The following is a 14,844-nucleotide window of genomic DNA, read 5'->3' as shown; positions in this document are numbered from 1 at the left end:
GAGGGACCTGTGGTTGTGGAGTCCAGCGGGGACGAATTGATAATGTGTGAGGAGGAGGAAGTACACACTGTAGGGGGAGAGGAATCAGAGGTTGAGGATGAGGACGACATCTTGCCTCAGTAGAGCCTGTTTAGTTTGTACAGGGAGAGATGAATAGCTTTTTTGGTGTGGGGGCCCAAACAAACCAATCATTTCAGCCACAGTTGTTTGGTAGGCCCTGTCGCTGAAATGATTGGTTTGTTAAAGTGTGCATGTCCTATTTCAACAACATAAGAGAGGGTGGGAGGGCCCAAGGACAATTCCATCTTGCAACTCTTATTTTGCCATTATGTGACCATTCAACAGTCGTTTGCCATGAGCACAAAGTAAAACAAAATTAAAACAAATTCAACAAATTAAACCAAAAGTAAAATGCCCTGTCATAATCAAAAACAAGAGGTATTGACGTGCTTGAACTACTGTAGTGTTTATAAGTTATAAACACTACACTTGAAAGCTTGAGCCTTTAAATGAAAAAGTCACTCTTCATTGCATGAGTATTTGCAACAGGGACAATTTTTTGGTTAACAAAGTCAACAAATAACACTTCGACGCTGTCTGTCTTTCACATAGTTGATGGGATCTCAATGATGAATGCTCTGTACCATGGTCGTCTAAAACAAGAGTTATTGACGTGCTATAACTACTGTAGTTTTTATAAATTATAAACACTCCACTTGAAAGTTGGAGGAGGTATTGTGGCCCCGGTACCAAATTGGGTACCGGGGCCACTCCACTATGCAGTCCAGATAGAGGCGTATCAGATATTAAACAACGTTGACTGTTGCTGCCAAATCATAAATTAATGAAAATGACCTGTCATGATCAAAAACAAGAGGTATTGACACGCTCGAACTACACCCTGTATATGCTGCAGAGGATGTAGGAGCAGGCAGCTGTGCAGTGGAATTCAGACCATTTGAATGCGGAGGTATTGTGGCCCCGGTACCAAATTGTGTACTGGGACCACTGCACTATGCAGTTTAGAAAGCTACCTCTGTGAAACGTTTTGGACTAAAAACAATATTGTGAGGTGTGAGGTGTTCAAAATAAACTGGGAATTAGTGGAAATGATTGTTATTGAATGTTATTGAGGTAAATAATAGCGTAGGAGTGAAAATAAACAAAAAAAACTTGATTTTAACACTTTTTATGTTTTTTTCAAAATAAATCCGAATCCAAAACCTTAAATCCGAACTAAAACCTTTCGTTAGGTGTTTTGCGAAACAAATCTGAACCCAAAACCTCAAGCAAATCCGAATCCAAAACATAAAACACGAGACACCAAAAGTGGCCGGTGCACATCCCTAGTATATACTACAATATATCTGACCTATTTATACTTACTTTTATATATTTGCACACAAAGATCAAAAGAGGAAAATTGACAGTGTGTAATGCTTGGGATGGGCTGCAAAACAACAAATAAAGTTAATTAAAATGCAAGGTAAGGTTATGTTATCAACAATGCTAACATCCAAGTTTTATTGAGTGCAAGCTTGATACGGTTAAATAACTTAGCTTATTGTAGGCTAATATAGCATTATTGCCATGTTAAAATGTGATGGCAAGGCCCCTTTTTATAGCAGTTTTATTACAGCTATGACACACATATTTCATACAAAACAGAAGGCTACATTAGAAGATACAAACACATTGGATATATTAAAATCTCTGATTTACTTTTGTACTTACTGTTTGTTGTTTGCTTTTTTAGGCAAAGCAGCTAAATTTGTTACAAAGTTCAATCTGTCCTGTCCTGTCCAACCAAATAAGCTCATGAACAGGCAGTAAGGCTAAGCACAGGTGGGTTTAAATGGAGGTTTGGATTAATAAACCAGGTGTACACTCTTCTTCCTAATTGCAATGCACAGAGTACTTGTCTCATCATAGGGGGCCGCCATGTTCTTGGTGGGAGAGGCACCCATTACACACGCAGGTGTGTGAAAAATCCGCGTGTGACGTGAGTTACGCCCATACGTGCTCTGAGAACCAATCGGAGCTCAGAATACTGCTGAGTTGGTTTCTGTGAGGTAAAATGAGGGCCAGCATTTTCTCGAGGCGTGAGCTCAGTGTCCTCACAGAGGCCATTGATAACGTGCCCTCAGGGCGATATGTTAGTAATGAGGGTAAACTGCGGGCATATCAAACGGTCTGCAGACATTTCCGCCTGCGGTATGGGATACGCAGGAGCGTCGTCCAGCTCCAGAGGCACTGAAGCGATCTCCGGCGCCGTCAGCCCAGGCTCCTTGCTGAACTCCGCCAGGAGATTATAAGCAGTGAGTTCTCTATTAATCGCAAAAACCATGTGTACACATATATATTTGCTATATGTTTGTAAATATGTTCACCCTAATTACCTGACATGGCCTACATAACAATGTGCAAGCACACTCTAAAGGACATGCCCCTTCCAGTGCACCCAAAATGCTTTGCCTCCTGTCTCCTACATATGTCTTCTGACAATTTACTGACCTAAATGTTTTATTGTGAAAAATCTGACCATTAAGGGTGGGTTTTGGAATCAGCCATTCTAACTCTTGACCCGTGTGCTGTAACTTGCTGGTCTAACCTTAAAAACAGTTTTTAGTGGCAGATGTGTTTTCATTATTCGGCAAAGATTTTAAAGCTAGGTATCAAAATCTAAACACCTTAGTGTATAGACTAATTTTTAAAAACTCCCATAAGATGCAAACAGATTACAGAGTGTACTAGATATAGCTAATCAATCTTTATTTACCTGCCTATTTAGACAATTTTAGACTGTGAGGTAGTCCCAACAAAGGGTGATTTTCAAAGTATACTCAACATTCTAATATTTTAAGATCCATACACTAATTCAGTGGTCCTGTAAAGAGAGAACTAATTGACATCATTACCAGCCCCAGGAGAGTTTGCTGACATAAATTTACCAACATTAACAAAAATACTACTGGCAATTTGTCCAAAAAACAAATTACCCGGCCAGTAGTATGTTTGGGGAGTGTGGTAGACAAGACATGCAGATATGGAGCAAGCCGGCAAACTCCACACATATTAAACAATAATCAGGGACTTGAACTCATGACCCCAGTGCTGTGAGATCAAAGTGCTGACCACTAGGCCACTGCGAATTTCCACATCTCTATGTAAAAGATAAAAAATTGTGACAGGTCATGTGAAATACTTCCTGTCCATCATGTTTAGCTCCTTGCTTTTGGAGTAGCTAATATTTCTGACTCCTGCCAATGCAAAGTTGATTAAACATGTATGATCATCAGATTTTTCAAATACTATCAGTTTTTTAAGCTGGTGCTTGTGTAAACATGCCTTTTTTTTTTAAAGAATCCTTTTTTCAAACAGACCGGGCACGCTGGGAACGCCGCCAACGGCGCCGGGCATTGGTGGAGGAGCCAGTGGAGGAGGAGCAGGAGGAGGCAGTGGCGGTGGTGGTGGTGTAGTCGGAGGAGGAGGAGCAGGAGGAGGCAGTGGCGGCGGTGGTGGTGGAGTCCCAGTCGGAGGCAGAGGAGGAGGAGGAGCAGGAGGAGGTGGTAGAGGCGCAGGAGCAGGAGGAGGTGGTGGAGGCAGAGGAGCAGGAGGATGACCAGCTGCGTCTGCCGGTGGTGGTGCTGGAGGAGGAGAGTCGGCAGGAGGCAGCATCGGCCAGGCAAGAGCCAGAGGCCTTTGGAGATAGTAAGTATTTGCTATAAGTGCTGGACATAATTGGATATGATTGAGATGTCCATTATCCTTAAAAAAAAAACCTGCTTTCACACATGTGGATTTAATGGTAACCTAAATTTCATAGGTTTAAATGGCCCTACACATGTAAATGTCTTTAACCACTCAAACCACAGACAGAGCCATCATAACACATGGCCACGCAGGCCAGGCCAACACAAATGTGCCTGATAGCCTTGTGAACGTGTCAGTATATGAATGTTTTTGTTTTTTACTTCAAATGTAAACAAAATTACTGTAGCTTCCTGTGAGTGGTTGTGTAGATAATGTGTTCCCTTTTCAGCGTGCTATACCTCCATACTTGCTTGGACTTGACTGTTGTCATATGATATTTTGAGGAGATTTATTGTGTAGAGGTGCATATCTAAACCAGTCTGGAAATCAATTTAATGAGACTGATCTTTTAACGGAAGCCCTCTGCGATTCCTCTGAATTTACACCCCAATCAACATTCTAATTGGAGACCATTTAAGCACGTTTTTATCAATTGGAATTAACTGTTTATCGTTATTGTTCACTGCATGCTGTTACTCGTGTATTAGATTCTCTCTGATGAGATCTATAACCATCTGCATAGCGTTAATTACTATAACATCAAACTCCTAGCAGCTAATCTCCATGATATTCATGACATATATCAGTGTCTGAAAGCTCTCTGAACTAGGTTTTTATGTTTATGTGTGACACAATTTACATACCTTAAGTGTTACTGCTTTAGTGGAATACACACACTTTCACTATGACACGTATAATGATACTATGCCACTGATTTAGTCCCACGACTGTCAGGTCTCCTCCAATACTTTATTCATTTAACCAGATTATATTGTAGTAATTGCTTATCATTTTTTGATACACATGTATTTGTAATAAATTTTATATCGATCTGAGATTTGCGCTATCTTACCTTATTGCATTCGTTTTTATACCTTGACGGGTCCAGATCCCGTTTAGACAGCTGCATCTTGATCGATTAATATAGGGTAACTAGCGCCCCATTTATGTGTATTTGTTTTGATAGTGTAGATAATGGGCCACTGTAGGTAATTGCCTTGGGACCTATAATGCTGTTAAGACGAGCCTGTCCACAGGCCTCTCCCCGGCCCACACCAGAATGTAGAACATGTATCCAAATGCAACAGCAAAGCCTTATCAACGTCTATTGTGCAGCCAAATGCATTTGTACCTAGAGGCCTAACATTTGAAAGTAATGTAACAGTACACATCTCTAGTAAATCCAGTCTGGTTGACAAAATAGGTATACATGTATGTAATGTTTATTTTCTAATTTGTTTCAGCACACATGGAGGAAGCTGACAATTGGCCTCCCCCCACCAACCTTGTCAGAGATGCGGGTCGAAATAGCTGCATCCTTTGCCAAAAAAAAGCAGCTCCAAAAGGAGCAAGAAAAAATAATGGAGGAGCTGGAGCAGAAAATGGTCTATTGGGAGACCTTGTATGAATAGTTTGTTTTTTTATCTTAAGTTTATATGTAAATAGTTTGATTAATTCATGTAAATATGTTAATGTTTGTTATTATATGCCAATTTATATACATTTTCGAAAAAAACAACCTTGGTGTGTGTTACTTTATTCATCTAATTCTCCTATATGTGGGTGTAAGGACAAAAGAGATTGTATATAAGAATCCAAAAAGATTAACATTTAAATAAGATGGTTTGTTTTGAAGTCCATCATCATTTCGGTAGCAGAAAAGATTGTGATTTGCTCTTTGCATGTAATCAAAAATAAACATGTGCCCTCCACGAACAAGCCACCCCTATAAAAGGTATTACATCTGTAGGCCCTGTGTGCAAGAAACATTCCAAAAAAGTCAAACGCCCTAGCTAGTTACCAATTCCCCCAAATACATATGTCATTGTAGTGATAGTCCAAGGTAACGTTCAAGTATCAGAGCAAAGCCAGTCACACATTGAAGAGAACCTCTAAAGTGTACCCAGAAGTGGCGTCAATGTTGTAAGGCAGAAGTGCAAGCGAGGCAAAGGACCATGGTACTGGAGTGTGGAGAGCGGCCTGTTTGGATAAAGCTGAGTACAAGACATAACGTGTACACCGTCGATCCAGATGAAAGTCTATTTGCTGACAATGTTGCATTTAACTCCAAGGAAGCTGTCACCTACAACACTTCCCCCCTCTTAGTCCATTCAGAATACTCAATGTCAGCATGCACCTAATAATGTACATGTGAAGTGTAGGCCGTGAGGCTTCTCGGATTTTCCCTCCAAATAAAGATTTACTTTCAATAGAGGATAAATCAGAGGGCATATTTTACAATATGGTTGAGTGTGTATAACGAATCCCAAACCCAAAATGAAACCATTGTGTCACATTCCTGCATTTCTTGTTAGGATAATGATTCCAGTCCACACATTAGTTATGGGTATGCTTGGTATTTGAACTCATGTCTGCTGTGTTGTGAGTCCAAAGTGCTTCTCATCAGAGACAACTCTTACACTTAGGCTTAGCGTTAAGAATAGGGTTAGGAATAGGAATAGGGTTAGGCTTAGGGTTAGGAATAAGGTTAGAGTTACAGACCCGGCATTGTCACTTTAAAAATACTGATATACAGGTTGCAATTTAAATTGACCACAAAACAGGCTGCCGTTATTACTACTGATCGTGATTTCTTAGCACAATGTCGGGGACTTGTTGTTATAATCTGCCTTATAGTTTTGTGTGCATTTTACCCTGTGTTATTACTTGCCTTGTTTTCCTGTGTGCATATTACCCTGCAGTACCTGTGATCCTCCAGAGGTGCTGTTGTTTGGCCTTCCTATCAGGGGTTAACCAGCACTGCTTATTAATCATCCACACCTGTCTGTGGCCTATATATGCCTGCAATTTCCTGAATCCTTTGCTGGTCATTGAAGTCCCTAGCCTGCTCATGTAGCTCTGGTCCTGGTTTCAGTTAAGTTATTGGCTGCATTTCTTTATCATTTACTGTTGTCTGCCAAGATCTGGAAATCCATTATTTCATTCAACTTGAACTATTTACTGTTTATTTGCCTTTCCTGGACTATTCCTTTACTGCAATAAACAGTTTAAACATTTATATCATGTGTCTGGCTAAATGGCTGTAATCAAGGAATGGGTTTTGAACAGAACCATAACACTTGTTTTGCTATTCTTAAGGTCAGTCATCATTTATTAGGAGTCAGGCAAGTAAGTTACGTTTATTTTTTTCGTCCTACTGCCTGTCATTTTTACAACTTCGTACCCCACCCATATGTCTGATAGTAATATATGACATGAGAAGATCTGTCAGTCATCAGCATATCCACTCAATGTCCTGCAGGGAGAGCAGCAAGAGACTGTCTGACAATAAATGGCCTCGGAGTGTCCTCCGAGTGGCTACTTTCATAGCCCCAGCAGAAATCCCACAATCTTGTCAGGATGAAAGCTCTGATCTCTGGCAGTAAAATCCCTGGGATTTCTACTCTCCAGACTTTGAACAGAATAGAAAATGCCTGGTCACATAAACAATATGCAAGATGAAAATCTTAACTTCTGTTCAGGAGTCCAACTGAGCAGAAAATCCTTGTGATATATTTATCTGATTTACTATTTTCATTGCCTTGATGCTCACTAGTAGTAAGAGAGCCAGGCCAGGAGCAGAAGTGCTGCAGCTACTAAACAGTTTAACTACCGGTACCTGGTAGGAGGCAAAGGAGAGTAAGGGGAGGAACATATCAGTTGAGGGCTGATGTGAGCTGCACATGTGAAAAGATGGCTGGCCCCTCGGGAGGATGCCAGCCACCAGGAAGAAGATGTCAGGGCTGACCACTTAATCATACTTGCCAACTTTCTGTTGGTGGACTACGGGAGATCCTAAAGGAGGAGTGCGGTGGGTGGGTTGAAGGGACAGGGTGGGCAATACATCATTTTGTTGCGGGGGGCGGGGCAAAATCAAAATTATGCGATTCATCGCGAATCGTGCCATTTATGCTCACTATGAGCATTATGCGGGAGAATTGCAAACTCTCCCTGGAGTCAGAAAGACCAACCCGGAATGCAAGAGTCTCCCAGACATTCCGGGAGAGTTGGCAAGTATGCACTAAATTAAAAAAACCTTCTTCAATGGCTAATGGATTTGGCAAGCGCCGGTGGACCCAGGAAACATGTCACCAGTGTCCCCACCTTAATCCAGCTCTTGGTATAAGTTCGCTCTGCCTAAATGTTACTTGCGTATGTAGACAGACAGAATAGACTTCAGGGTAAGCACATGCATTTGTACAATATAAAGTCATCAGAATGTACAGTCATGGCCAAAAGTTTTGAGAATGACACAAATATTATTTTTCACAAAATCTGCTGCCTCACTTTTTATTATGGCAATTTGCATATACTCCAGAATGTTATGAAGAGTGATCAGATGAATTGCAATTAATTTCAAAGTCCCTCCTTGCCATGGCAATCAACTTTATCGCAAAAACATAATTTCTACCGCATTTCAGCCCTGCCACAAAATGACCAGCTGACATCAGGTCAGCGATTCTCTTGTTAACACAGATGACAGTGTTGACCAGGACAAGGCTGGAGATCACTCTGTCATGCTGATTGAGTTAGAATAACAGACTGGATGTTTTAAAATAAGGGTGGTGCTTGAAATCATTGTTCTTCCTCTGTTAATCATGGTTATCTCCAAGTCATCATTGCTTTGCACAAAAAGATCTTCACAGGGAAGGATATTGCTGCTAGTAAGATTGCACCTAAATCAACTATTAACGGATCATCAAGAACTTCAAGGAGAGAGGTTCAATAGTTGGGAAGAAGGCTTCAGGGCACACAAGAACGTCCAGCAAGCACCAGGACCATCTCCTTAAGTTGGTTCAGCTGCAGGATCGGGGCACCACCAGTGCAGAGTTTGCTAAGGAATGGGGGTCATCTCTGCAGGGGGTATGTTCTGCTCTTCCCGCCAAGATTCCTTAGTCTTAAGTAGTTCATAATTCCCTATCATTCATAACTTGTGTATGCACTCTGCGATTCCCTCACAGAGTGAACCAAACAGTAGGATATGTAACAAGGTTCAGTATGATACCACTCATGATGTTATTCCTTCAACCCGTTCCGTGTATTTCACTAATATGTATGTAACTCTGATATAACATATAAATACTACTATATTTCGACATAACTGACTATGTGTTGCAACTACCATTAATGTGTATATTTTATAAGTATGCGTGTTCGTGCGAATGTATGGTAAAAGACCAATTACTGTTGCTGCCACGTGTAGTGGATGCGTACGCCCTTTCACGCCGTAGCGTGCCCTTGTACGTTGATGCGTACCGTACGCATCTTTTCAGACAAAGACAACCAAGTTTGCTAGACTTTAATTGAAATGACTTTATCCAATTTGCTGACTTCGACTTCAGTATTATTATTATTATTATTATTAATTTTTATTTATAGGGCGCCACAAAGTATCCGTAGCGCCGTACAAGGACAAACAATGGCACAGTACAAGGTGAAACAGCACAGTACAAGTAACAATAAGCACTCTAACTCTGGGGGCTCAGGCACAGCATGAAAGAGAGGGAGGGAGGGAAAAGTGAGTATAGGCAGGTAACTATGGCCCAAGAGGGTGGGCACGGATGACAGGTTGAGAGTCACTGAGGGGAGTGGAGAGAAGCGAGAGGAGACATAGGGCAGAGGGACTGAGAGGAGGTGAGCTGAGTAGCTGGAGAGCGCAGTTAAAAGTGATGGAAACAGAAGGTAGGAGAGCCTGCTCAAAGGACCGAACAATCTAAAGGGAGGGGAAGACAGACAGACACATGGATGAGACGAAGAGACGGGAGAAACGGAGACGGAGTCGAGGAAGGGGGAGAAGGGAAGAAGGGATGAGAAAGAGAGGTAGCCGACCGGTGGGAGTTTAGGCATGAGACTGGAAGGCTTTAAGGAAAAGGTGGGTTTTTAATGTTCGGTTGAAAGAGGACAGATTAGGGGAAGTTCTGATGGAGCGGGGGAGCTTGTTCCAATGAAGGGGAGCGGCGCGGGAAAAGTCTTGGATACGTGCGTGAGAGGAGGTAATCAGAGGGGAAGAGAGGCGACGATCGTTGGACGATCGCAGTGAGCGGGAGGGAGTGTGAATAGAGATAAGGTTAGAGATGTAAGGAGTAGTGGAGTTGGCGAGGGCCTTGTAAGTCAGAGTGAGGAGCTTGAAAAGGATTCTGTAGGGGAAGGGGAGCCAGTGAAGGGCTTGGTAGAGTGGGGATACAGAGGTGGAACGGCGAGAGAGGAAAATAAGCCTAGCAGCGGCGTTAAGTACAGATCTAAGGGGAGCGAGATGAGAGAGGGGGAGGCCGATAAGGAGAAGGTTGCAGTAGTCCAAGCGGGAGATAATCAGAGAGTGGACGAGAGATTTGGTGGCATCCTGGGAGAGGAAGGGCCGAATGCGGGCAATGTTGCGAAGCTGGAAACGGCAGGGGTTGGCGAGAGAGTGAATGTGAGGGGCAAAGGAGAGAGAGGAGTCGAGGATGACACCTAGGCAGCGGAGTTGGGGAACAGGGGAAATAGATGATTTGTCAACAGTGATGGAGAGGTCAGAGGGGAAGGAGGTACGAGAGGGAGGAAAGACAATGAGTTCAGTTTTAGCAAGATTGAGTTTAAGAAATCTAGAGGACATCCAGGAGGAGATGGCAGAGAGGCATGCAGATACCCTGGAAAGAAGGGAGGGAGAGCGATCAGGAGAGGAAAGGTAGAGTTGAGTGTCATCAGCATAAAGGTGGTACTTGAGGCCGAAGGAGCTGATGAGTGCACCCAGAGAAGAGGTGTATAGTGAGAATAGTAAGGATCAAAGGACAGAGCCCTGAGGGACCCCCCAACTCATAGTATACCATAGCAACTTCTGACAAAAAGGTCTAAAAACACTGAAGCAGCAAACTTTGTGAAAACCAATATTTGTGTCATTCCCAAAACTTTTGGCCATGACTATATGCAAAAAAAAATCTTTAAAATAAATATAACTTATAAGATAACTCTTAATAAAATAAAAAATAATAAAAATGTATTTTAAAAAATATATTTTTAACATTAAACACAGAAAATAAGATGTTCTTAATGCGTTCTGTACATAAAATGTATTTTTATAGTTTTTCTTGCAAACATATGCTTTGCGTGATCTAGTGGCATGAATACTTCTAGTTTTTAATACTAAAACGATGCCATGACAGTCATCACTATTAGTTGCCACTTAAACCTGCCCTATAGCTGGTGCAAATGATACGGCTGAAAAACACTAACTTAAAGGAAACCCATAATCTGAATTGGCCACATCTACACTAGCATACCCTCTGCATGCCCTTGCTCTATTTTGCCTCTGATTATCCGCTTCTTCCCACCCCTGTTACGCCCCCCAACTCATAGGCAGTTATGAGTGTCATTTGTGTTCGGACATGAATTGCATTCATTGGCATAAGTCCCATTCTGGTGCATGCGCAGAGTTATTTCACACAAGGTACGCCACGCAAATTGACTTACGTCCGACGAAGAATCATGCCCTTTGTGTAGCCCATCAATTCACTTGGAATCAATTTCTTCACTCAGGCATGCCTCACTGATGATAATGTAACTGTTTGATAACAGGTACAATTTAACAGAGAAACATAGCGGATTTCAAAAGTCTACACAACCTCATTGAAATTGCAATTGTTTGTGTTGTAAAGCTTCAAATCAAGATAAATCACGTCAGACTTTTTTTCACCTTCAATGTGACCTTCCAACCAGCAAAATTCAAGAGAAACACAAACATATCATTTTTTTAGAAAAAAAAAACCCAGTGAAAATGAAAACCTACCAATACCCTTTCACAATGGGGCTGTAGCAGTGTTCAGAATTAACCACATTCTAGATCATGTTCAATAGTAATTAGCTCACACCTGAGAGTGATGAAAGTGATTATGATTAACAATAAATAATCATTAGCTGTTCCTGTAGGATCTCCTAGCAGTTTTCTTGATTGCATACTACTGGGATAGCCATGGCGTGCATGGAGCTTTCAGACCTTCTACATGTTTTAAGTATCTGTGGTGTAAGTAAATGAACATGTACCGTATTTTTCGCTCCATTAGACGCACTTTTCCCCCCCAAAAAAGTGGGGGAAAAAGTGTGTGCGTCTTATAGAGCGAATACTACATTGCACACCACCTGAGTATTCTCCGTTTACCGGAGAAGAGGAATATCTACATATTTTATCAGTGCGCGGCTGCGTGTCTTAGCCGTCTAAACCGGAAGTTCGGCTATTGACACGCATGCCTGCGTTCCAAAATAGAGGAAGTGATAGAGGAGTCCATTGTTTCCACACTGAAGCAGGCGGTGCACCGCCGTTTGAAGGAGCCCATCTTTGGTTCTTGTTTCACTACAATCAACTGACTATGCTATCTTTGGGACTACAATTCAGAGGTAATTCCTATACTACTCTGCTCCTCTTTTTTTAGCCCACGCTATTGATCTGGATGCACTTTATGCCCGATATTATGCTTTTTCATTTGTTACTGGACATTCTTTTTTGATTATTTTTATTTTTTATTTGGACTATATCCTTTTATATTAATCAACATCTTCACTTTTCCTCTATTGTGTGGCCTATCTGTACATATCAGTTTTTACTTACATTACTAGACAGCGCTGTATGAGATTTGGTTCAGAATATTTTATTTTCCCGTTTTCCTCCTCTAAAAACTAGGTGCGTCTTATGGTCAGGTGCGTCTTATTGAGCGAAAAATACGGTATGTGTTTATTTAAATTGCTAGTGTTAATCAGAGTGTGAATGTTCATATTTAAAGGAACTACCTTTTGTTATGTAGCATTATTTAGAGTGGCCAAAGTCAATGCACATAAGCCTATTCTTCAAGTGTAAGCACTTACATTTACAGTTTATTAGTAATTGCAACTGCAACTCTCTAAAAGCGCTCAAAGTATGAAAACATAGTTGACAATTGTTGACATATTTATGTATGCTTCTGAGTTTTACCATTTTCTTGGCTGTACCTTGCACACTAGTTGCAACAAACATTTAGTATTGCCTACCGTTACATATTCTGACTCTCACATCTGCCTCTCACTCGGTTGCTGTCACTTCAGCTTTCTTTCTCACACTAGGCACCTAGGACTGGTGTCTCTGGCCACACTAGTCTCAATACATGTGACTCTTTAAGAGTATACCCATGCTCACACCGCTCGACTTTCAGGTGTTATGAACCTCACAGTCAGCGACTGATAACCCCTACATAGAATCTATGGCATGGGAGGATTTTCACCATTAGCAGCCATCTTTCCTGGAACAATACTATTTACTGGTACTTGGATGCCCCCGGACCTGACCCCAGTAGTGTATAGTTGTTAACAGCCGTGAGCGAGATAGAGTCAGGGAAACTTGCAGCTATGGAGCAACACATAGAGAACACAAGACAGACAAGAAATAAAGGAGTATAATAAACTTGCAATTCAGGTCAAAGGGCAGGAGAAATACTCCAGGTCAAAAATCAGGAAGAGACTTCAAGGGCAGACAGAGGTCCAACAGCAAAGTCCAGTAAACATAGCCAAGGTCAAACAAACTGAATCCAGCAGCAGAAGATATACAGTCAAGTCCATAAATATTGGGACATCAACACAATTCTCATATTTTGGGCTCTATACACCACAATGGATTTGAAATGAAACTAACAAGATGTGCTTTAACTGCAGATTTTCAGCTTTATTTTGAGGGTATTTACATCAAGTGAGCAGAAAGTATTGACTGCTAGGTAGTGAGCAGTGATTAGGACTCTTGAAAATACTGATAAATCAGCTGCAATGTGGAATTCCTGTTCAGGAAGCAGGGTGAGTGTGGTTGCTTAGCAACCTCCAGCACACAGAAACACAACTCTGACATTCAGCAAAATCTGGAATGGATTTTGTAGACAGCAGAGTAGCAAAACCATAACATCTAACCAGGTCAGGTCAGTCTATACTGAGCTCCCTCCCAGACCATCTGCAGTTAGTCTGCATACACTGAATTCCTGATCCTCACTTTCAGAGCACACTCCATCACTTTAAATTTCATAGCACTCAGTTACACAGATGCTGTCACAGTTGGAGGTCAAATTACTCAACTCAGGAAGGCACTCATCCTGAATGGTGTGAGGAGTCACAACAGTAGCTTCAGATGAAGGTTGTCAGATAACTATTCACAATGGCAGCTATACATAGCTTTTCTCAATGTAAAATTTTCTGTAATCAACAGTCTGCTAGGAACAGCAATCTTCTAGTTATCCCACCTGGACTCAGGGCCATCTTAACAACATTATGGGCCCCCGGACAAAGCAGTGCATCGGGGCCCCTACATATATATATATATACATATATATATAGATGTATAAAGATACAGATATAGATATATAGAGATAGAGACAGTGTCGGACTGGGGCATGAAGGGCCCACCGGGGGACTGCAACGCTAGGGGCCCACCAGAGGGGGTGTGGCCAGCCATCATAGAGGTGAGACCAGACACTAAAGGGAGAGTGGTCAGCCCACGAAGGACAGCTAGCACCATAGTGTAGTATATAAAGAATGCAGTGTGCTGATCCTACTCTTTTAAAATGGCAGGCTGACTGCGCACTTAGTTACTAACCTGCTCATGCTCCTCTGGGCGGTTGGATATCCGGAACTCCTACTCTCTTCTGCCCTGCTCAAAGTGAAAAACACACTACCGCGCAGGTTCAGAGAGCCCAGACGTGGCTCTATGCACCTGTGTGGCAGTGTGTTTAACGGGAGTGTTTGGCAAAAATGGAGGGAGGGGAGGAGTTGCGCTCTACTCCTACTGTTGCAAGAGCAGCATTAACACAGGGTATCCCTCCCTACGAACTAATAATATACTGAAAGTTAAGCACTCATTGACTTATGTATTATTCCAAGTGTAATGCTAATAATAAAATTTGTATTCTTTTATCTTGAATACAATTCGTATTTTTCTATATCTTGTATTAGGCTGTGAGCAAGAGGCTCGGTTCAATTAGTGGGATAACATTTAATGTTAGCTTTATCACAATTTATTGAATCCTGGTTAAAATACATAAAAATGCATTA

The sequence above is a fragment of the Mixophyes fleayi genome, chromosome 12 (assembly GCF_038048845.1).
Source record: "Mixophyes fleayi isolate aMixFle1 chromosome 12, aMixFle1.hap1, whole genome shotgun sequence".
Classification (NCBI taxonomy): Eukaryota; Metazoa; Chordata; class Amphibia; order Anura; family Limnodynastidae; genus Mixophyes; species Mixophyes fleayi.
Note: the sequence above shows the minus strand (reverse complement) of the source record.